We start from the raw sequence: 23,356 nt of genomic DNA on the forward strand, positions 1-23,356 counted from the left end.
GCTGGGCGCGCGCCCGCCCCTCCACCCTCCGCCCTCCGCCCTCGCGCCCTCGCGCCGGGGGCGGGCGCTGCGCGTGCCGGGCGGGGAAGCGGTGCGAGCCAGGCGCTGCGAACGTTCGCCGCGGGGGCGGCTCCGGGGCCTGAGTGGGCGCCGCCGCTGCCTCAGCCGAGGGGGCCGGGCCGGAGCGTGAGGAGGAGTGAGGCCGCAGGAGACCTTCCCGACGCCCCCTGCTCCTGCAGGGAAGTGAGCAAGGTGGGGGTCTGCGGCCGCCGCCGGGGCTGCGGGGAGCAGAGTCGGGCTGGAGCCTCGCGCCCGCGAGGTGCGGGACGGGAGCCCGCGCTGCGCCGGGACTGGGGACCCGGGAGTCTGCGGGTGCGGCGCCGCGGGAGGCGGGGAGGGCGCGGGGAGCCGGGGCCACTGCACCGCGCGGGGCTGCGAGGTGGGACAGCGCAGTCGGCCGCGGAGGGACAGGCAGAGGGGATGCTGCGGAGCCCGGGCCGGGAGGGGTCTCGGGGTCCGGAACGCGCCGGGGCACGGGCGCGAGCTGGGGCGCGGCGCCGGGCTGATGCTGCCCGAGCCCGGCTCGCCTGGAGGCGGCTCTGCATTAGGTGCTGAAGGGGCGAGTGAGGCAGGTCCTGGCAGAGGGCAGGTGAGGCGGGCAGGCCCTGGCAGAGGGAAGGATATTTATTTCAGATCACCCCAAATCACTTTTTCCCGAGGCGCCTAATAGCGAACCTGTCCGGGAGGTCACCCTGGTCAGGAAAGTGTCCCGAGAGGAGGATGCCGGTAACGAATACTTGCCCTTAAATTCCCGTGCCAGGCCTTGGGATTAGAAAGACCTTCCAGCTACTGTGGGTAGAGACCCGTAGTCAGCACTGGGGCCACGAAATAGTATGAAACACCCTCATGTTATTGAGGTGCTGGCAGTGTGACTGTGAAGATATGCACATAAAATACAAAAGAGCGTCCAATTTTATGTTTTATGCCGTATTCACTTTAGGTCTCTTTTGTCTTTTCCCAGTATTGGGAAATTGAAGCCATAATTTGCGTGGTTTGGAGAAAAAGCGGAAAGGTCAAATAAGCCTATGGGAGAAATTTGGGAGAGTTTCGAAGGCTCCTACGGGTACCATTTAAAGGGGGCTCTCAGAGGGGAAAAAAGACGTTTGGAAAGAAAGGAAGTTTCCTTCCTTCCCAACCAGAAATAAGCTCCATGACAATTCACTGCAAAGTCTTCAGAATGTTGCCTGTCTCACAGCGGTCGAGCCATAAATGTCTATTGCATGAATGAATGGACAAGCAAGATTTGGCCACATTTGCCATGGAGCAGTGTCAGTCACTCTAGTGTTAGGGAACGTTGCTAGATTTCCCCTGTTCCACAAGTTCTCTCTCTCTGCCTTTTTTTTTTTTTTTTTTTTTTTTTTTGCCATGCCAGGCAACCCAGTTTCTAAGGTCTGGGCACGTGAAAGCAATGGCTAAGGCGGCGAGGTCTTGGTTTCTGTGGCCATACTACCACTTTCCCATGTGTCTTACATGTTGACCGTCAAGAGCTTGCTCCTTGGGCTGTTGCTTGAGATCATCCCATTTTGTTCCTTCTCCCATTGGCTTTTCCTGTCACTTGAGAAGGAAGAGGGTTGTGTTGTCTAGAAAACACTTTTTCATTTTCATCCTAGTTCTTGGATCTTAGACCTGTAGTGCGAGGCTATCGGTGCCTCTGCTTTTCTGTAAGGGCTAGAATCCTACCTGTCCTCTGCCTTGGTTGAATCTCTGAACTCTGGAGCTCCAGGCTGCTGTTTCAGTAACCTGGGTTGCAGTGCCTGTTGGGTTACTTTGTCTGCCAAATTAAAACTTGACCTTTTATGAGTTCTCTGAGGATTTTTATCATAATGCATAAGTGGAATTGCCTTTCAAAGGGGTTGTGCAGTCAAGGTAGTGCTGGCAGTTTTTGGATGTCCACTATGCCCGGGAGACAAATTTCTACCTATGGTTAGAAAATTAGACTCAGAACCAAGAGAATTTCAACTTATTGTTTTATTTTTTGTCTTTATATTACCCCAGGGCCTTAGTTTCTTCGTGTGAAAAATAAGAGTAATAATCAAAATCTGGCATTGTATAGGAAGTCTTGAATAAGTAAATTTATTTCTCCTGTTTGAATTATATGAGCATCAGAGCTGTGGCGTCTAGTTGTGTAGATTGTATACTGCCCAGCTTTAGGGAGCACCATTCACATTGGAGTCCCCGTGCCCGGCAGCTCCTGGAGTTGTGTAGTGCATACTCTGTGTGACTGTGTACAGCCAGCAGGTCTCTTGTTGAGAGGTGCATAGGTTCTACAATATTGGGTGCCTTATTCCAGGCGCGCTCGATGATATTTTGTTTATATATTTATTTTAAAACCAACCTATTGATGTATAGTGGACACAATAAAATGTACAGATTTCCCATGTGTGGTTGGATGAGTTTTGGAAAAATGTGTACAGTGGTCCCCCCATTAGCCTCAGGGATATGTTCCAAGAGCACCAGTGGATGCCTGAAGCCACAGCTGATTCCAAACCCTATATAGACTGTTTTTTTCCCCTATACTTAAGCACCTATGATACAGTTTTAACTTATAAATTAGGTACCATGAGAGATTAATGATTTCTGTTAGGCATATGTTTGGCTTCTCTGTGGCATATCCCAATTGCCAGCATCACTACTCTTGCACTTCGGGTTTATTATTAAGTAAAACAGTGGTTACTTGAACACAAGCACTGTGATACCATGACAGTCAATCTGATCATTGAGACAGCTACCAAGTGAGTAACCAGAGGGTGGCTTATGCAGTGTGGATATGCTGGACAAAGGAATGGTTCACATCCCAGGTGGGACAGAGTGGGATGGCACAAAATTTCATCAGGCTGCTCAGAATGGTACACAACTTAAAACTTACAAATTGTTTATTTCTGAGTGGGGGACTGCTGTATACTTTGTAACCAGCATTCCAATCAAGAAATTTCCATCGCCCCAGAATGTTCCCTTATGCTGGTTTGCAGTCCATTCTCTATCCTCCCCACTCCCTTTTATTGATTTCGAATTACATAAGCATCAGAGCTGTGGCGTCTAGTTGTGTAGATTGTATACTGCCCAGCTTTAGGGAGCATCATTCACATTGGAGTCCCCATGCCTGGCAGCTTCTGGAGTTGTGTAGTGCGTACTCTGTGTGACTGTGTGCTGCAACTCTGCAGGTCACTCAGAACACACACTCACTTGTCAGATACCCAAACAGTACAGACAGAATAAAGGCCCCCTTGACCTACTCACGGAAACAAGTTATCAGTTTTTGTGGTCTTTCCAGACTATTCTCTATGTATTTTCTTGTATATATAAGGAACACACACACCTGTCAGATACTCAGACAGTACAGACAGAATAAAGGCCCCCTTGACCTACTCACAGAAACAGAAGTTATCAGTTTTTGTGGTCTTTCCAGACTATTCTCTGTGTATTTCCATGTATACATAGGTAACGCAGAATAAAAAAAGAGCAGTTTTTTCTCCTCTGCATTAATGACATCATACCGTACACAGTGTTCTGCAGTTTTTTCCCCTAACAGAATGATTTTGAGATCTTTTCATGTTGGAACACAGGAATCAACCTGAGTCGTTTTAACTACTACACAATCTCTTGTGTAGTATGTATTGTAGTTTATTTCGTATTCTTATTAAGGACTGTTGCTGCAGTGAATGAAAAAATACAATTGCTGGGTCAGAGGTACGCATGTTACTTCATAATTAATGGGGCTATAACCATGTTGCTACTTGTGGATTTAATCCATTTATTTTTAACTGCTTAGTGTATTCAGTTGTAGGCTTTTTTTTTTTTTTTTGAGATGGGGTCTTGCTCTGTTGCCCAGGCTGGAGAGCAGTGGCACTCCAGGGCTCAAGTGATTCCCCCAAGTAGCTGGGACTACACTTGCGTGCCACTATGCCTGGCTAATTTTAAAATTTTTTGTGGAGATGCAGTCTCGCCATGTTGCTCAGGCTGGCAAGAGATCCTCCCAAAGTGTTGGGATTACAGGCATGAGCCCCTACACCTGGCCCGGTTGTCGACTTACATCACAGCGTATGTATCCTTTTACTCACTGAGGAACAGTTGGGTTCCTTTAGATGCTGATTCTTCAATGGGTCTGTGTGTTGCAAATGCATCCTGCCAGCCCTAGGCTTTTCTTTCCCTTTGTTAACAATGTGTTTGGTTGTATATACCATTTAAGTTTAATGTCATATTTATGAAAAATTTCCCTTAAATGGCTTGTCTTTTTTCGGGTGTGTATCTGGTTTAAGAAAATTTTCTCTCTCTCATGGTGTTAATGATATATTCTTGTATTTTCTTCCAAAAGTTTAAAAAAGGTTTGCTTTCCATATGGAATTTATTTCTATGTATGGTATAATGAAGAGATGCAATTTTTGTTTTTTCAATTTGGATGACTCGTTTTTCAGCACTCTTTTTTTTATTATAGTAAAATACACATAACATAAAAATTACAATTTTAACCATTTTTAAGTGTACAGTTCTGTAGCATGAAGTACATTCACGTTGTTGCACAGCCATCACCACTGTCTTCAGAGCTTTTTCATTGTTCCCAACCGAAACTCTGTACGCCTTAAACACCAGCTCCCCATTCTTCCCTCAGCCCCTGGCAACCACCATTCTACTTACTGTCTATGAATTCGACTACTCTAGGTACCTCATATGAATGGAGTCATTACAAGATTTGCCCTTTTGTATCTGGCTGATTTCACTTAGTATAATGTGCTTAAAGTTCATTCATATTGTAGCATGTGTCAACATTTCCTTTTTAAGGCTGAATAATATTTCATGGTATGCATCTACCACATTTTGTTTATTCATTCATTGATGGACATTTGGGTTCTTTCCCTGTTTTGGCCATTACAAGGAGTGCTGCTATGAACATTGGTATCCATATGTCTGTTTAAGTCTCTGTTTCCATTTCTTTTGTGTATGTGCTCAAGTGCAATTGTCAGTAATACAGTTTTTAAAACAATATACATAATGGAATAAAAATAGATTAACACAACTGTGGCCAATATAGCTGAATAGAACAGAGTTTCCATGTACCCACTCTTTGCCATGTGGTTTCTCCTATTAACATCTTGCATTAGTATGCTACATTTATTGTAATTGATAAACCAATATTGATACATTGTTGTTAAAGTTCATGATTTAGAGTTCACTCTTTGTATTGTATATTCTATGGATTTGACAAATGCATAATGTCATGTATCATTAACATGGCATTACATGTAATGTCATTACATGGCATGACTGCATGCTACAACTCTGCAAGTGGCTCACTTGTAAAATACTTAGCAGTACAGACAGAATAAATGTCATTACATGGCTATAGTTTTACCTTTTCCAGAGTTGGAAATGTCATAGATTTGGAATCGTATAGTATGGAGCCAACTCAGATTGGATTCTTTCACTTAGCAATATGCATTTAAGTTTCCTCTAAGTTTTTTTGGTGACTTGATAGCTCATTTCTTTTTCTTTTTCTTTTTTTTTTTTTTTTTGGAAATGGAGTCTCGCTCTGTCGCCCAGGCTGGAGTGCAGTGGTACAATCTCAGCTCATTCCAAGCTCCGCCTCCCGGATTCATGCCATTCTCCTGCCTCAGCCTCCTGAGTAGCTGGGACTACAGGCACCCACCACCACGCCCGGCTAATTTTTTGTATTTTTAGTAGAGATGGGGTTTCACCATGTTAACCAGGATGGTCTCGATCTCTTGACCTCGTGATCTGCCTGCCTTGGCCTCCCAAAGTGCTGGGATTACAGACATGAGCCACCGTGCCCGGCCAGCTCGTTTCTTTTTAGCGCTGAATAATAATATTCCATTTCATGGAAACACCACAGTTTGTTTATTCGTTCACCTACTGAAGGACATCTTGGTTGCTTCTAGTTTTTGGCAGTTTTTGAATAAAACTGCTATAAACATCTGTGTGCAGGTTTTTGTGTAGATATTAAGTTTGTAACTCACTTGGGAAAATACCTAGGAGAGTGATTTCTGGGTCAAACAGTAAGAATATATTAAGCTTTGTAGGAAACTATTAAATTATCTTTCAAAGTGACTGTACCATTTGCATTCCCGATAATTTTTACAATTTTTGTCTAAGTACCCTAAATGTACTTATATAATAGGTCTGTCAGACTGTTTTGTAAAATTAAACTTCACCTGGAATAATACTCAGTTATTGGTTTTGTTGGCTGTCTTTCAGTGTATCTCTTCATGTGTTTTGAAGTTTTGAATTACAGACTCTTTTTTTTTGTTGTTGTTGTTTTTGAGATGGAGTCTGGCTCTGTTACCCAGGATGGAGTACAGTGGCACGATGTTGGCTCACTGCAACCTCTGCCTCTGCCTCCCAGGTTCAAGTGATTCTCCTGCCTCAGCCTCCCAAGTAGCTGGGATTGTAGGCGCCCGCCACCATGCCTGGCTAATTTTTGTATTTTTAGTGGAGACAGGGTTTCACCATGTTGGCCAGGCTGGTCTCGAACTCCTGACCTCAAGCGATTCGCCTACCACAGCCTACTAAAGTGCTGGGATTAGAGGCGTGACCCACCACACCCAGCCAAATGACAGACCCATTTTCAGGGTGAGTGCTTTAGATTTTGTTTTCTTATCTTCTGTGCCCACTCTCCTCTGTGTGGTGATATTTCAGGTGCTTCAGTTGACCTACTGGACCTCAGTCTAGAATCAGATACGATAATTGTGGGCTAAGGGTCCTGCCCTTTGAGTTAATTGGGCTATTTTTGATCTTCTCATACAGTATGAGTCTTGACTCAGTTTCTGGTCCTGAGGCTGTTTATATCTTCCCACTTATCTAAGCCTAGAGTATTAGATAAACTGTAGTTCTAGGCAGAGCTTGGCAGCAGTATTTTTTAGTTTCCTTTCAGCTCCAGCATCATTGCTGGCCTTAAGCAGTGGGTCTGGCCCAGATGTCTCCATTTCTTCATCCTCCTTTGCTTTCTGTTTTTACTACCCCACAGGAAGTGCACACCTGGTTCTAGACTCAGGATCCAGCAAGCCTAGAGCTTCAGTCCTGCTTGCAACTTTGTGTATCTATTCTGTTTCTCCAAATAGAGGTTTGTCTTGGTTTTGAACTTAATTTTTAAAAAATATTGTTAAAAAATATTTTATCCATTATTGTGTATTTAGAGCAGAGAGGATGCATCAAAGAATGTACTTACTGGGCCACTTTCTAGAAGATTTAATTAACCAAGCTCCTTTCTCAACTTTATACGAAGAATTTTTTCTTTGTTATGGCATTGCCTAGGCCCTCCGGTACAAGAATAAGTATGATAATGGGCATTTTAATCTTTTTGCTGAGTGGTAACGTTTCCAGTGTTTCACTGTTAGATATGATGTTTACTGATGGTTTTTGGAAGATGTCTTTTGTCAATTTAAGAAAGTTTTCTTCTGTTCTTGGTAAGTATTTTTAATTGGGTGTTGAATTTTATGGAGGCCTTTTTTGGGGGCATTTCTTGAAATTATTTTTCCTCCTCTTTAACATGTCAAGAGTAGGACAGACCTCTCTGAGTTGTAGGTAACTGAGAGAAACAGATGTATATGATTTACTTGTTAATTCATTTTTAACATGAAAACCTCACAACCTTTAAATAAAACATATTTTAAACTTGAATTTTTGTATATTAACATTATATATAAGTTAAAATAGGACTGAAATGCTGTAGTAATCAGGGTTGGACTAAATATCATTGTAACTTCACTATATTTGAATAGTACTAATAATATCAATAATAATAGCTAACATTTATTGGGCTCTTACCTGATGCCAGTTATCGTGCTAAATGCTTTACATGCTATTTATTTAAGAATTACCACAGCCCTATGAGGTTATATTTAGCTACTCAGAACTCTCTGTTGTAGTGGAGTGCAGTTAGTGAATTTTTTTATTGGAACCTAGAGAACCCTCTCAGATTTGTAAAAAGCAAATCTTTAAGGTTTTATGAACATTTATTATCCCTGGCCTTTTTTTTTTTTTTTTTTTTTTTTTTTAAATCTGAAGGAGGAGAGAAAAGTTACAGAGGAAGGATATTTGAGAATTTTTCTGAAATAAGCAAGGAAGTTCTCTTTCAATAAAGTTTGGCTTGTTATAACTAAGTGTTAATGAGAGTCTTAGTCATCACTAACTACTTCTTTTTTTTTTTTTTTGAGTTGGAGTCTCTGTCACCCAGGCTGGAGTGCAGTGGCGCAATCTCCAGTCACTGTAACCGCCACCTCCCGGGTTCAGGGGATTCTCCTGCCTCAGCCTCCCGAGTAGCTGGGACTGTAGGCACGTGCCACCATACCTGGCTAATTTTTTGTATTTTTATTAGAGACCGGGTTTCATTGTGTCGGCCAGGATGGTCTCCATCTCCTGACCTCGTGATCTGCCCGCCTCAGCCTCCCAAAGTGCTGGGATTACAGGCATGAGCCACCGCGCCTGGCCCCTCACTGACTTCTTAATTAAATGGACATCCAAAGAAAAACTGATAGGGAGATGGTGGGAAGTGGTGAACTTACATAAGAAATTTCAATACTCGGATGCTTTGACGTAGCTGAGAACTGGCAGGGTTAAGAAATTAACAAAAATATTCAAAGGAAATAAAGGCTGTCTAACGCCAAGGCATGTACAGACGTTCTGGCGACACTTCCAAAGCCACCTCTCCTTTTCTTTTAGTCTTTACTGTGGGAGTTACGAAACTTCTACGTGTAGACGTAGTCCAGGTCTGAAACACTCTATCTTCTATGAATAGAACAGAGTGTAAGAACTAACAAGGATCCAAACTTTTTGCTGCACTCTCTTCCAGACCCTACTTAACTCCATGATTTAAGGTCTGATCCAGTACCACAGTTTTGGGACCTGTATTCTTTCCTTATTCCTTGAAGCTTCATGTTGCCCTGGAGGGGGCGATGTGACACAGTAGAAAGAAAATGGGCTTTAGCATCGTCATCGTCAAAACTCCAGATTCCTAGCTTTGCAACTTCAGGCCAAGTTACCTGACCACTTAGACTCTTAGTTTCCTCTCTACTTCTAACAGCCCTAATCCTGAAAATCTCCTCAAGCTCAGTGCAGTCTTGTCTTCTCACTACTTTTAAAAAGAGCAATAGTCTCCAAAGTGGGAGGTATGTAAAATGATCCTCTAGGCAGGGTATTACAAGAAAATACGAGCAATCAAGTTTTACCAGTATTTAACCCATAGGTTGACACTTTACTTCATCTGTGTCTGATGATGTCTGTCAGGTATGGTAAGCTAGGGAACCCCACCGCCTGGAGGGGCTGATAATGTGATCCTCCTTATTTACCTGCTTGTATTGTTTTAGCACATGGTTTAGTTCACCTCTGCTGGGTTTAGTGGTCTTCCAGATCATATTACCTGATTTGAATAAAATGAACCTTGCAAAATAGACAAATGGCTCACAAAGTTTCCTGCAAAGAAAATGCAGGTTGAAGTTTCAGAGTCAACTGAAGATGGAAGTAATAATGCAAACACATGTGAACAGCCAGAAAGAAACAGAGTGGATACTTCTATTTATATTATGAACTTGTCAGTCAAATGGAAAATATAAAAACAATGGTGATCTCATCAGATTGATGAAGAAGCATTAATAAAAAATACGTTAGAATTACTAAAAATACTATTTAAAATATGGATTTATATACACCGTTGAGTACATTGTGCCTGAAGGTATTGACTGATGATATTATGGGCTAATGTTATAAATTGAGATACTTAAAAACTAAGCATTCAGAATATAAAGACAGACTTACTGACATTTTTCAGTGATTGGTAGTCATGCTCTAGTTAATCCGGTACCTTAACATTTTATTAAGCTTAATAATACATTTTTAGAAGTTCTTTTTGAGGTTTAGGAATAAAAGGCAAAAAGCCATAAATTCTTGTTCTTCCTGTTTGGTAACAGTGGCTGAAATAATATATAGATAAGTAATTTGAGTTTAGTATAAAATTGAAATGTATCCTTTATTAGCAACTATTGTTGAGATACTGGTAGAACACGTTGCTAAAGATTTGAAATCATGGCTATTGTACCATATTATAGAGTTCATGTATATTTGGATAAAAGTACAGAGCTTATGGTATTTGGTATACTCTGTTTCAATAATAAAATATATGGAGAACTGCCTTTCCCCCCTGCTAAAACTCTCAGGATAAGACTTACCAGAGAATATACTGAAAGTAGATGATCTAAAATATTATAAAGAAACAGGACATATAAAGCATAAAGAATAATATATTGTTCAACCATTGTGGAAGACAGTGTGGGGATTACTTGAGGATCTAGAACCGGAAACACCATTTGACAGCAGTGGCATTACTGGGTATATACCCAAAGGATTATAAATCATTCTACTGTAAAGACACATGCACACGTATGTTTATTGCAGCACTATTTATAATAGCAAAGACTTGGAACCAACCCATTAATGATAGAATGGATAAAGAAAATGTGGCACATGCACACCATGGAATACTATGCAGCCATACAAAAGGATGAGTTCATGTCCTTTGCAGGGACATGGATGAAACTGGAAGCCATCATTCTCAGCAAACTAACACAGGAACAGAAAACCAAATACCACATTTTCTCACTCATAAGTGGGAGTTGAACACTGAGAACACATGGATGCAGGGAGAGGAACAACACACACAGGAGCCTGTTGGGGGGTCGGGTGCAAGGAGAGGGAGAGCATTAGGACAACTGCCTAATGCATGCAGGGCTTAAAACTTAGATGATGGGTCAATAGGTGCAGCAAACCACCGTGGCACATGTATACCCATGCAACAAACCTGCACGTTCTGCACATGTATCCCAGAACTTAAAGTAAAATTTAAAAAAATATGTATTTCCACTTAAATAAATGGAGCACACACACACAAAAAGAATATATTGTACCTAGAACCCAGCCTAAGAGAGAAAATGTAGCCAGTGGAGTTGGTATACCTCTGCGGTCACGATTCTGTTTCTATCCCCAGAGATACTCACTTTTCTGAATTTGATGATTACCATTTCCATATGCTTTTTTTTGAGACAGAGTCTCCGTCTGTCGCCCAGGCTGGAGTGCAGTGGTGTGATCTCGGCTCACTGCAAACTCCGCCCCCCAGGTTCATGCCATTCTCCTGCCTTAGCCTCCGGAGTAGCTGGGACTACAGGTGCCTGTCACCACGCCCTGCTAATTTTTTGTATTTTTTAGTAGAGACAGGGTTTCACTGTGTTAGCCAGGATGGTCTCCATCTGACCTCTTGATAGCCCGCCTAGGCCTCCCAAAGTGCTGGGATTACAGGCGTGAGCCACTGCGCCTGGCCTTCTATATACTTCTTTGTACTTTTGCTGTCTGTGTGTGTGTGTGTGTGTGTGTGTGTGTGTGTGTGTGTATGTGTTTGCATCTATGTATGTTATGTTCAGGATCAGGGCCAGGGTGAGATGAGGAGGCACCTAGGTCCCCAATGTAAGGAGCCCCTCAGTCATGGGCTTGCATGACCCCCAGTATGATGCTTCCTTACATTTTGTGCCCTAGGTGCCTCATTCACCTCACCATAGTCCCAGTCCTGCTTCTGTTAATATGCATGTTTTTAAGCTTTATGGAAATATTATTTTTTATGTATTCTCTTGTAACTTTTTTCACTTAATATTTTGAAATGATCCATCTCGATAAATGTAGCTCTGCTTTATTCTATTCTGATTGACTATAGTATAATTTTATTTTCCCATGCTTCTGTTGATGTATATTTAGGGTGTTTCTGATTTTGGGTGTACAAATAGTGTCATCGTAAGCATTCTTGTATGTGTCTCCTTAGGATGTAGTTGTAAAAGGGGAATTTCTGGGTAATTAGATATATCCATTGTCTATTTTTTTTGAGATACAGTTTCTCTCTTGTCGCCTGGGCTGGAGTGCAGTGGCACAATCTCGGCTCACTGCAACCTCCACCTCCCAGGTTCAAGCAGTTCTCCTACCTTAGCCTCCTGAGTAGCTGGGACTACAGGCACCCGCCACCATGCCCGGCTAATTTTTTGTATTTTTAGTAGAGATGGGGTTTTGCCATGTAGGGCAGGCTGGTCTCGAAATCCTGACCTCAGGTAATCCACCCGCTTTGGCCTCCCAAAGTGTTGGGATTACAGGTATGAGCCACCATGCCCAGCCTATGTCCATTTTTAATATTACTAGATACTGCTTTTGCTGTTCAAAGTGGTTATATATGAGAATTCACGTCACCTCATATTTTTGCCAATATAAATGATGTTTTCAGACTCATTTTTTTCATTTGATGTGTGTGATAGGTAAATTATATTTTTGTAAATTTTGTGTTGCAGAATAAAACAGATACTAAAAAAATTACAGCTTAGTGAATTATCGTAGAGCAAACACTTATGTCATCTTCATCCAGGTGAAGAAACCTGCCATCGCGATGGATCAATTTCAAAATATTAAGTGAAAAAAGTTACAAGAGAATACATAAAAAATAATATTTCCATAAAGCTTAAAAATTCTGCCAGCCCTTTTAAAAGCTCCATGTACCTCATCCCAGTTGTAGCCCCTTCCTTTCCTCCCAGAGCAATCACTGTCCTAATTTGTATAGTAATCCCTTCCTTGGATTTCTTTATGGTTTTATACCTCAACTGTGGATCCTTAGATATTATAGTTTAGTCTTGAGTTATTATGTGCAACTTTTTATATATTTGTTTTCCATTTTTGTTGCCTCTTCTGTGAATTGCCTGCTTATATCTTATGTCAAATTTTCTTATCGGGGCTGGGCGCGGTGGCTCAAGCCTGTAATCCCAGCACTTTGGGAGGCCGAGACGGGCGGATCACGAGGTCGGGAGATCGAGACCATCCTGGTTAACACGGTGGAACCCCGTCTCTACTAAAAAATACAAAAAACTAGCCGGGCGAGGTGGCGGGCGCCTGTAGTCCCAGCTACTTGGGAGGCTGAGGCAGGAGAATGGCGTAAACCCGGGAGGCGGAGCTTGCAGTGAGCTGAAATCCGGCCACTGCACACCAGCCTGGGTGACAGAGCGAGACTCCGTCTCAAAAAAAAAAAAAAAAAAATTCTTATCGGTTTATACAAGTTCTGTGCATATCATGGATACCAGTTGTTGATTATATGCGTTGCAGGTCTCTTCTCCCAGTTTGTGACTTGTCTTTTCATCTTTCTCATGAGTTTTGATACATAGAGTTTTTAAAAAGTGTAGTTTAACTTAGACAAACTTTTGCTTAGAAAGTCCTTCCCTATGTTGAGATTAAAAGATATTTCAAGACTACTGTAACAAAAGCTTAATTGCAAAAGATGTAAACAGGCACCTCACAGAAAAGGAAACACATATGACCAGTAAACATATTAGAGATGGGCACTTTCATTAGTGATCAAAGAAATACAAATCAAGACCACAATGAGATGAAATCATATACCCATGCTATTGGCAAAATTTGAAAAGCCTGGTGGACCAAGTGTTGGAGAGATTGTGAATTCACAGGAACTCTGGTATACCACTGACAGGAATGTACTTTGGTGCGCTTTAAAAAACGTTTTGGCAATTCCTTTCGTAGATATACACCCAAGAGAAACTCTTGACCTTGTGCAGCAAGAGACACGTACAACAATGTTTGTAGCAACACTGTCCATGATAGAAAAAACAAAACTAGAAACAACTCAGATTTCCATCAGCAGGAGAGTAGATTAAAATGCAGTTTTGGAATTATACGGCGGTAAAAAAAAAAAAAAAAAGAATAAACAATAGGGTGAATCTTAGCAATATATTTAGTGAAAACAATTACCCAAGGGTTATGTGTAGCAAGATATCTTTTTCCTTTTTTGTGTGTGTGTATGTGAGCAATAAAGCTTTTAAATCACCTGGGTGCAGGTGGGCTGTGTTCGAAAAGAGAGCGAAGGGAAATAAGGGTGGGGCTGTTTTATGGGATTTGGGTAGGTAAAGGAAAATTACAGTCAAAGAGGGGTTGTTCTCTGGCAGGCAGGAGTGGGGGTTACAAGGTGCTCAGTGTGGGAGATTTTTGAGCCAGGATGAGCCAGGAAAAGGAATTTCACAAGGTAATGTCATCGCTTAAGGCAAGGACAGGCCGTTTTCACTTCTTTTGTGGTGGAATGTCATCAGTTAAGGCGGGGCAGGGCATTTGTACTTCTTTTGTGATTCTTCAGTTACTTCAGGCCATCTGGGCAGACGTGCAAGTCACAGGGGATGCGATGGCTTGGCTTGGGCTCAGGGGCGTGACATTCCTGCCTTCTTATATTAATAAGAAAAATAAAGCAAAATTGTGTTGAAGTGTTGGGGTGGTGAAAATTTTGGGGGCGGTGGTATGGAGAGAGAATGGGTGATGTTTCTCAGGGCTGCTTCAAGCAAGATTAGGGGCGGCGTGGGAACCTAGAGTGGAAGAGATTAAGCTGAAGGAAGATTTTGCGGTAAGGGGTGATACTGTGGGGTCGTTAGAAGAAACATTTGTCGTATAGAACGATTGGTGATGGCTTGGATGCAGTTTTGTATGAATTGAAAAACTAAACGGAAGACACAAGGTCTGAATAAGAAAAGGAGAGAAAGCAGGTATTAAAGAACTAAGAATTGAGAGGACCTAGGACATCTAATTGGAGTGCTTAAGGAGGCTCAGCATAGCCTTGCTAGCAAAGATTATTTATTTACTTTAAGAGGAAATTTAGAGTGGCGGTGGTTTGGGATAGCACTAGGAGATACCAGCTGTGATGGCTTGGAGAAACTGTAAACTAGCAGTGTAAACACGAGCAGAGCATTTATGAGTAGTTGAGAATGGTGAATAGGAGTATGACTAGACAGAAGACAGTAGGGATGAAAGTTTTTTGGGGTGCAGTTTAAGTTGGTCTCGTGTCTGGAATGAGACTGGGACCTAATAAAAAGGAGTGTCCACACAGGAGCTCAAATGGGCTGTAACCCGTAGCATTCCGAGGACAGGCCTGAATTCTGAGAAAGGAAAGTGGTAAAAGTATTATCTAGTCCTTTTTAAGTTGGTGGCTGAGCTTGGTGAGGTGTGTTTTTAAAAGACTATTAGTCTGTTCTACCTTTCTTGAAGACTGAGGACGGTAAAAGATATAAAGGGTTCACTGAATACTAAGAGCCTGAGAAACTGCTCGGGTCATTTGACTATTAAGGGCTGGTCCGTTATCAGACTCTATAGAGGTAGGAAGGCCAAACTGAGGAATTATGTCTGACAGAAGGGAAGAAATGACCGCGGTGTCGTTCTCAGACCCTGTGGGAAAGGCCTCTACTTATCCAGTGAAAGTGTCTACCTAGACCAAGTGGTATTATAGTTTTCTGACATATGAGTAAAGTCAATTTGCCAGTCCTGGGCAGGAGCAAATCCCCGGGCTTGATGTGTAGGAGAGGGAGGGGGCCTGAACAATCTCTGAGGGGTAGTAGAATAGCAGATGGAACACTGAGAAGTGATCTCCTTGAGGATAGATTTCCATGATGGAAAGGAAATGAGAGGTTCTAAGAGACAGGCTAGCGGCTTGCAACCTACATGGAAGAGGTTATGAAATGACGACAGAATAGAATGGGCCTGTGAGGCTGGAAGGAGATAATTTCCTTGGTCTAAGAACTATTTGCCTTGTGTGGGAAGAGATTGATAGGTGGAAGTTTCAGCCGGGGGGGGGGGGGGGGGGGGGGGGGGGTGTGGTGCGGTGGGGAGTAGGTGGGAGTGGCCGATGTGAAGGAGGAAAACTGCCGTGAGGGATAGAAGTTGGAAGCTAGCTGCTTTTTTAGCTAACTTATCAGCATAAGCATTGTCCTGAGCGGTGGTTGGGGAAGAAAATAGATTTTGGAAGTTATGAGAACTGTAGAAAGTTGAGCATAGTTTGTGATTTTTAGGGCCTCTAACAGTATTAAAGCAGTGGCAGCCGCTGCACGCAGACGTGAGGGCTAGGCTGAAACAGTAAGGTCAAGTAGTTTGGACGGAAAGACTACAGGACGCAGTCCCGGCTCTTGTCTAAGAATTCTGTCTGCACTAACCATGCCTAGGAAGGAAAGGAGTTGTTGTTTTGTAGAAGGGATTGGGGTTTGGGAGATTAGCCGAACACGATCAGCAGGGAGAGCACATGTGTTTTTATGAGAATTTTGCCAAGATACGTAACAGATGAGGAAGAAATTTGGGCTTGACTGAAGTAATGGGGTTGTCCTTGAGGTCTTGCAGCTAGTAGAGCCTAGGTAATTTGCTGAGCCTGATGGGTGTCAGGGTCAGTCTAAGTGAAAGCAAAGAGAGGCTGGGATGAAGGATGCAGGGGTATAGTGAAAAAAACATCTTTAAGATCAAGAACGGAATAGTGAGTTGTGGAGGAAGGTATTGAGGACAAAAGAGTGTACAGGTTGGGCTCCACAGGGTGGATAGCAAAACAGTTTGGTTGATAAGGTGCAGATCTTGAACTAATCTGTAACACTTGTCTGGTTTTAGGACAGGTAAAATGGGGAAATTGTAAGGAGAGTTTATAGGTTTTAGAAGCCCATGCTCTAGCAGGCGAGTGATAACAGGCTTTAATCCTTTTAAAGCATGCTGTGGGATAGGATATTGACGTTGAGTGGGGTAAGAGTGATTAGGTTTTAATGAGATGGTTAGGGGTGCATGATCAGTCACCAAGGAGGGAGTAGAGGTATCCTATACTTGTGGGTTGAGGTGGGGGATACGAGGGGAAGACACAAAGGAGGCTTTGGGTTGGGGAGAGGGGCGGCAATGAGATGTGGCTGTAGTTCAGGAATAGTCAGGGAAGCAGCTAATTTGGTTAAAATGTCTTGGCCTACTAAGGGAACTGGACAGGTGGGGATAACTAAAAAGGAGTGCATAAAAGAATGTTGCCCAAGTTGGCACTAGAGTTGGGGAATTTTAAGAGGTTTAGAAGCCTGGCTGTCAATACCCACAACAGTTATGGAGGCAAGGGAAACAGGACCTTGAAAAGAAGGTAATGTGGAATAGGTAGCCTCCGTATTGATTAAGAAGGGGACGGACTTACCCTCCACTGTAAGAGTTACCCAAAGCGTCTGTGATGGTCCAGGAGGCTTCCGAGGAGATGTGGCAGCATCGCTCTTCAGCCGCTAAGCCAAGAAGGTCTGGAAAGGAGTCAGTCAGAGAGCCTTGGGCCAGAGCTCCAGGGGCTCTGGGAGTGGCTGTTGGGCAAGTTGGACAGTCCGATTTCTAGTGGGGTCCCACACAGATGGGACACGGCTTTGGAGGAATCCTGGGCTGTAGGCATTCCTTGGCCCAGTGGCCAGATTTCTGGCACTTATAGCAAGCTCCTGGGGGAGGAGGTTCTGGAGGAATCCCTGGCAGCTGCCGTTCAGGCATTTGGAGTTGTGTGCTGGAGATGTGACTGGGGTTTGTCTCACAGTGGAGGCAAGGAATTGCAACTCAGAAATAAGTTGCTACTTGGCTGCCTCTTCTCTATTATTGTACACCTTGAAGGCGAGGTTCATTAAGTCCTGTTGTGGGGTTTGAGGGCCGGAATTTAATTTTTGGAGTTTTATTTAATGTCAGGAGCAGACTGGGTAATAAAATGTATATTAAGAATAAGACGGCGTTGTGACCTTTTAGGGTCTGGGGCTGAACAGCGTCTCGGAGTTGCTGCTAAACAGGCCATGAACTGGGCTAACTTTTTTTAAAAATTTGATGAAAAAGAGCCTAAACGCTAACTGATTTAGGAGGGGTCGGATAAAGAAAAAGGAACATTAATCTTGACTATGCCTTTAGCTCTAGCCACTTTTTTAAGAGGAAATTGCTGGACAGGTTGGGGAGGGCTAGTCGCGGAACGAAACTGTAAGCCAGACCGAGTGTGAGGAGGGGAGGTGATAAAAGGATTGTAGGGTGGGGGAGCAGAGACTGAGGAAAAATTGGGACCTAGCTGGGCCTGGCGAGGAGGGAAGAGGTCAGATGGGTCTGTAGAAAAGGAAGACTGGAAAGACTCAGCGACGCTTGGGGTTGGGACTGAGGGGACAGGCGGGAGGGAAAGAAGGAAGATTTGGGACGAGTCGCATTGGGAACAGAGACTGGGGGGAACCGATGTGTAAAAGAATGCCTGGACGTCAGGCATCTCAGACCGTTTGCCCATTTTACGACAACAATTATTTAGATCTTGTAGAATGGAAAAATCTAAAGTGCCGTTTTCTGGCTATTTGGAACTACTGTCGAGTTTGTATTGGAGTTAAGCAGCATTATAGTAGAAAATAAGGCGTTTAGGTTTTAGGTCAGGTGTGAGTTGAAGAGGTTTTAAGTTCTTGAGAACACAGGCTAAGGCAGAAGAAGGAGGAATGGAGAGTGGAAGGTTGCCCATAGTGAAGGAGGCAAGCCAAGATAGAGAGTAGAGACACAGAGAGAAGGAGTTCGGGGGTTCTTGCCCTCCAGAAAAGCGGGAAGGGGGTCGGGGCATGGAAGTAAGGGATTGCGGCGCAAAAATAAGAGGTTGGGGCACAAAAATAAGGTCGGGGCGCAAAAATAAGAGGTTGAGGTGCAAAAATAAGAGGTCGGGGTGTTTGCCCTTCCCCCAGAAAAGCAGAGAAGGGGAAGAAACAGGGAGAGAAGGGGATCAGGGTGCTTGCCCCTCCCCCAGAAAAGTGGGACTTGCCGCTAAGGGTGAAGGACCAAGGCAGGCATCCCTGCAGCGTGGTCAGACACCTCTGAAACGTGGGTGAGTAATCAGAGAGGCGTCCCTGCAATGATTAAACACCAAGGGAAGGCTGCCTTCCCCAGTCCGTGACCGGCGCTGGCGTTTTGGGTCCATGGATAAAACGTGTCTCCTTTGTCTCTACCAGAAAATGAAAGGAATTTAAATTAAGAGAAGGGAGAGATTGAAGGGTCACGCTAAGATTGAAAGGAGAAAGAGGTTGAGGGATAGTGAGAGAGGTTGGAGAAGAGAGTAAAAAGGGGCCGCTTACCCGATTTAAAATTGGTGAGATGTTCCTTGGGCTGATGGGTCTGAGGACCCGAGGTTGTAGGTGGATCTTTCTCACGGAACAAAGAGCAGGACAGGGGATTGATCTCCCAAGGGAGGTCCCTGATCCGAGTCACGGCACCAAAATGTCATGTGCGTCCGTGTGAAGAGACCACCAAACAGGCTTTGTGTGAGCAATAAAGCTTTTTAATCCCCTGGGTGCAGGCGGGCTGAGTCCGAAAAGAGAATCAACCAAGATATATTTTTTCTGTTTAACTTATTTGAGATATTCACATACTATATAATTCAACCTACAATTCAGTGGTTTTTAGTGTATTTCTAGAGTTGTGCAGCCACCACTATTAATTTCAGAACATTTGCATCATCCCTAAAAAGAACCCTGTACTCATTAGCAGTTACTCCCTATTCACCCTCCCCCTGTAAACCCTCCACAAACCCCTGGAAACCAATGATTAATCTTCTGTTGCTATGGATTTACCTGTTGTGGACATTTCATAGAATTGGAATCATATAAATCGTGGTTTTTATGACTGGCTTCTTTCATTCAGCATAGCATTTTCAAGGTACATCCATGTTGTAGCATGCTTCAGTACTTCATTCCTTTTTATGGCTGAACAATATTCCATTGTACACGATTTGTATGAATATATTGCAGTTTCATTCCAGCACCACTTGTTGAAAAGACTATTCTTTCTCTATTGAATTGTCTTGGTACCTTTGTTGAAAATCACATGACCATAGGTGTAAGAATATGTTTCTGGACTCTCAGTCTGTTCCATTGACTCCTATTGCTATCCTTGTGTCAATACTACACTTTTTTTATTACTATGGTTTTGTAATAAGTTTTCGTACATTCGTAGATATCATTTGCTGATATTTCATTGAAGACTTTTGCAATGAAAATGAATGAACAATATTCGTGAACACTGATTGGTAGTTTTCCTGTTTCTCTGCCTTCGTTGGGTTTTGTTATCTGGGTAATGCTGGCTACAAAATGAGTAGGTAAGTGTTGCTTGTCTTTTGTTATCTGGAAGAGATCTTGTAGATTTGGGCTTGTAGATTCCTTTCACAGGTTTAAAAAAACAAAACAAAACTACAGATTCAATGTCTTCAGTAGTTACAGGGTTATTCTGGTTATCTGTTTCATCCTGGGCGAGTTCTGGCAATTTGTAGCTTTTGAGGAATTGGTCAGTTTTATCTGAGTTGTTGTATGTATAGAATGGAATTGTTCATAATATTTCTATGGTGTTTCTTTTAATGTTCGTGTGTTCTATAGTGATAACTTCCCCTGTTTCGTTAGTAATATTGATAATTTATGCCCTTTTGTTTTTGTTTTTGTTTTTCTGTCTTGCTAGAGGTTTATCAATTTTATTGATCCTTTCAAAGAACCAGCTTTTGATTTCATTGACTTGTCTCTTTTAGTGAATTCTAGTTTCAATCCATTATGGTCAGGTAACATACTCTGTATGATTTTAATTCTTTCGAATTTGTTACTGTTTGTTTTATGGCCCAAGAGCTGGTCTTTCTTGGTACATGTTTCACGTGCACCTAAGAAGAATGTACGTTTCATTATTGTCGGTAGAGTGTTGTCTAGATGTCAGTTAGCTCTGGTTGTTTGATGGTGTTGCTCAGTCCTTCCACATTCTTGTCACTACCTTTTCTCCACCCTCTTCAACGAGGTCATTTCATACATATGTAATACAATTGGATTGCTTTGTCACACTCTGCATTTCATTCTGGGATCCTCTGATTTTTTTTTTTTAAATTGCATGCATTAGGGTTCACTCTTTGTGGCTGGTGTGGTGGCTCACTCCTGTAGTCCTGAAACTTTGAGAAGCAGTGGGGAGGATCGCTTGAGCCCAGGAGTTTGAGACCAGACTGCACAACAATAGTGAGACCCTGTCTATACAAAATAAATAAATAAAAAGTTAAAAGATTAAAAAATAAAGATTCACTCTTTGTGTTGTAAAGTTCTGTCGGTGTTGACAAACACATAGTGTCATGTTTTCACCATTATAGTGTCATACAGAATAGTTTCTCTGCCCTAAAAATTGCCCTGTGCTTCACCTACTCAGTTCACCACCCGCTTCCCCCAAACCTCTGGCAACCGCTGATCATTTTCCTGTTTCTGTTTTTCTAGAAGGTCATAAAATTGGAGTTATACAGTATGTAACCTTTTCACACTGGCTTTTTTTCACTTAGCATTATGCATTTAAGGTTCCCCCATGTCTTTTGATGGCTTGATACTTTGTTTTTTTTATTGCTGAACAATGTTCCATTTATGAACTATTGCAGTTTATTTATGCATTCACCTATTGAAGGGCATCATCATTGCTTCCAGCTTTTGGCAATCAAGAATAAAGCTGTAAACATTAGGGTGCAGGTTTTGTGTGGACATAAATTTTCAACTCAGTTGAGCAAATACCCAGCAGTGCAATTATTGGATCACATGTAAGACTGTGATTAGCTTTGTAAGAAACTGCCAGGTTTCTTACAACGTGACTGCTTGTGCATTCCCATCAGCAATGATGAGAGTTCCTGCTGCCTCTGCATCCTTGTCAGCATTTTTTTTGTTCTCTTTTTTGAAATGGAGTCTCACTCTGTTGCCCAGGCTGGAGTGCAGTGGTGCGATTTTGGCATACTGCAACCTCTGCCTCCCAGGTTCAACCAACTCTCCTGCCTCAGCCTCCTGAGTAGCTGGGAGTACAGGTGTGCGCCACCATGCCCAGCTAACTTTTGTACTTTTAGTAGAGACAGGGTTTTGCCATGTTAGCTAGGCTAGTCTCGAACTCCTGACTTCAGGTGATCCACCCACCTCGGCCTCCCAGAGTGCTGGGATTACAGGCATGAGCCATTGCAATCGGCCCTTGTCAGCATTTGATGTTGTCAGTTGTTTTTATTTTAACCACTCTGGTAGGTATGTAGTGTTATTTTGTTGTTTTAATTTGTAATTTCCAAATAATAAATGTTGTTGAACATCTTTTCATATGCTTATTTACCATCTGTGTATCTTCTTTGGTAAGCTTTCTGTTCAGATCTTTTGATTGTTTTTGATTGAGCTGTTGTCTTGTTACTGAGTTTTATGAGTTTTGTTTGTTTGAGACAGGGTTTCGCTTCGTCACCCAGGCTGGAGTGCAGTGGTGCGATCACAGTTCGCTGCAGCCTCGAACTCCTGGGCACAAGTGATCCTTCCCACCTCAGCCTCCCGAGTAGCCAGGAATACAGGTGTGCACCATGCCTGGCGGTTTTTGTATTTTTCTTGTAGAGATGAGCTTTTGCCGTGTTGCCCAGGCGGGTCTTGAACTCGTGGGCTGAAGTGATCTCCCCACCTCAGCCTTCCAGATCCTGTTGGGATTACAGGTGTGAGTCACCGTGCCCAGTGTTCTTTATATAATTTGTATACAAGTACTTCATCAGATATGTGTTTTGAAAATATTTTCTGTCACTCAGTTGCCTGTCTTTTCAATGACTTAATAGTATCTTTTGCAGGGCAGCTAATTTTGATAAAATCCAATCTATTGATTTTTTTATTTCATGGGTTGTGCTTTCCAAACCCATTCATTTGGTTTTGCTTTGGGCTTAGGATATTAAACAGCCTCTTCTAGGAACTTGCAGTTTCAACCCTTTTATTTATTTATTTTTGAGATGGAGTCTCACCCTGTTGCCCAGGCTGAAGTGCAGGGGCACCATCTCAGCTCACTGCAACCTCTGGCTCCTGAGTTTAAAAGATTCACCTGCCTCAGCCTCCCAATTAGCTGGCATTACAGGCATGCACCACCACACCCAGCTAATTTTTTGTGTGTGTTTTAGTAGAGACTGGGTTTCACCATGTTGGCCAGGCTGGTCTTAAACTCCTCACCTCAGGTGATCTGCCTGCCTTGGCCTCCCAAAGTGCTGCGATTACAGGCGTGAGCCACTGCACCTGGCCAAGTTTCAACCCTTTTCGATTTAAGAAACTTTGCTTATGAAACTTCGTTACATTTGCATAGCTAGGACCCTGGCCTTCTTTATACTTTGTAGACTGAAGCTGTGTTCTGGTTCTTTAAATTGGGTGAAATGAAGCTCCTGAGTAGGGTGATTCGGACCCACTGAAGACCAGATATGTTTCAATAAATGTGCCTACTGGATTTCTCTCTATGCCCACAGGATGAACTACAGGAAGACAGGGGTGGGGGATTCTGAGATCATAGAATCTGAGGTCATAGAATTTTATTTGTGCATTAGTGTGGACAAAGATTTTGGCAGTTGAAATGGGAAAAGAGGGTGGATATGAGCGTGATTATGAGGAAGGAAATGGCAGGGTTTGAAATTAGAGTTAGTGTGAAGGTAATGATATTGGTTATCTCTAGATTGTGTGGCTAAGAAAAGGCA

At 42.8% G+C, this 23,356-nt stretch overlaps 1 protein-coding gene across 50 annotated transcripts in view; it reads left to right on the forward strand.

Moving 5' to 3' along the window:
• Positions 1–23: 23 nt before the first annotated feature.
• The window catches only part of DTNB (dystrobrevin beta), a 302,368-nt gene continuing 279,035 nt past the window's right edge, over positions 24–23,356 (forward strand). For 32 of the 50 annotated variants that reach the window (XR_013402982.1, XR_013402984.1, XR_013402985.1 and 29 more), the window contains exon 1: positions 24–252. The gene's annotated coding sequence lies outside the window, so the exon portion shown is untranslated. Of the gene's footprint in view, positions 253–7,036; positions 7,133–23,356 lie in introns of all 50 variants that reach the window. The other 18 variants (XR_013402986.1, XR_013402987.1, XM_077960044.1 and 15 more) reach the window with 1 other exon arrangement.

This window comes from Macaca mulatta, chromosome 13, assembly GCF_049350105.2.
Source record: "Macaca mulatta isolate MMU2019108-1 chromosome 13, T2T-MMU8v2.0, whole genome shotgun sequence".
In the NCBI taxonomy this organism is placed as follows: domain Eukaryota; kingdom Metazoa; phylum Chordata; class Mammalia; order Primates; family Cercopithecidae; genus Macaca; species Macaca mulatta.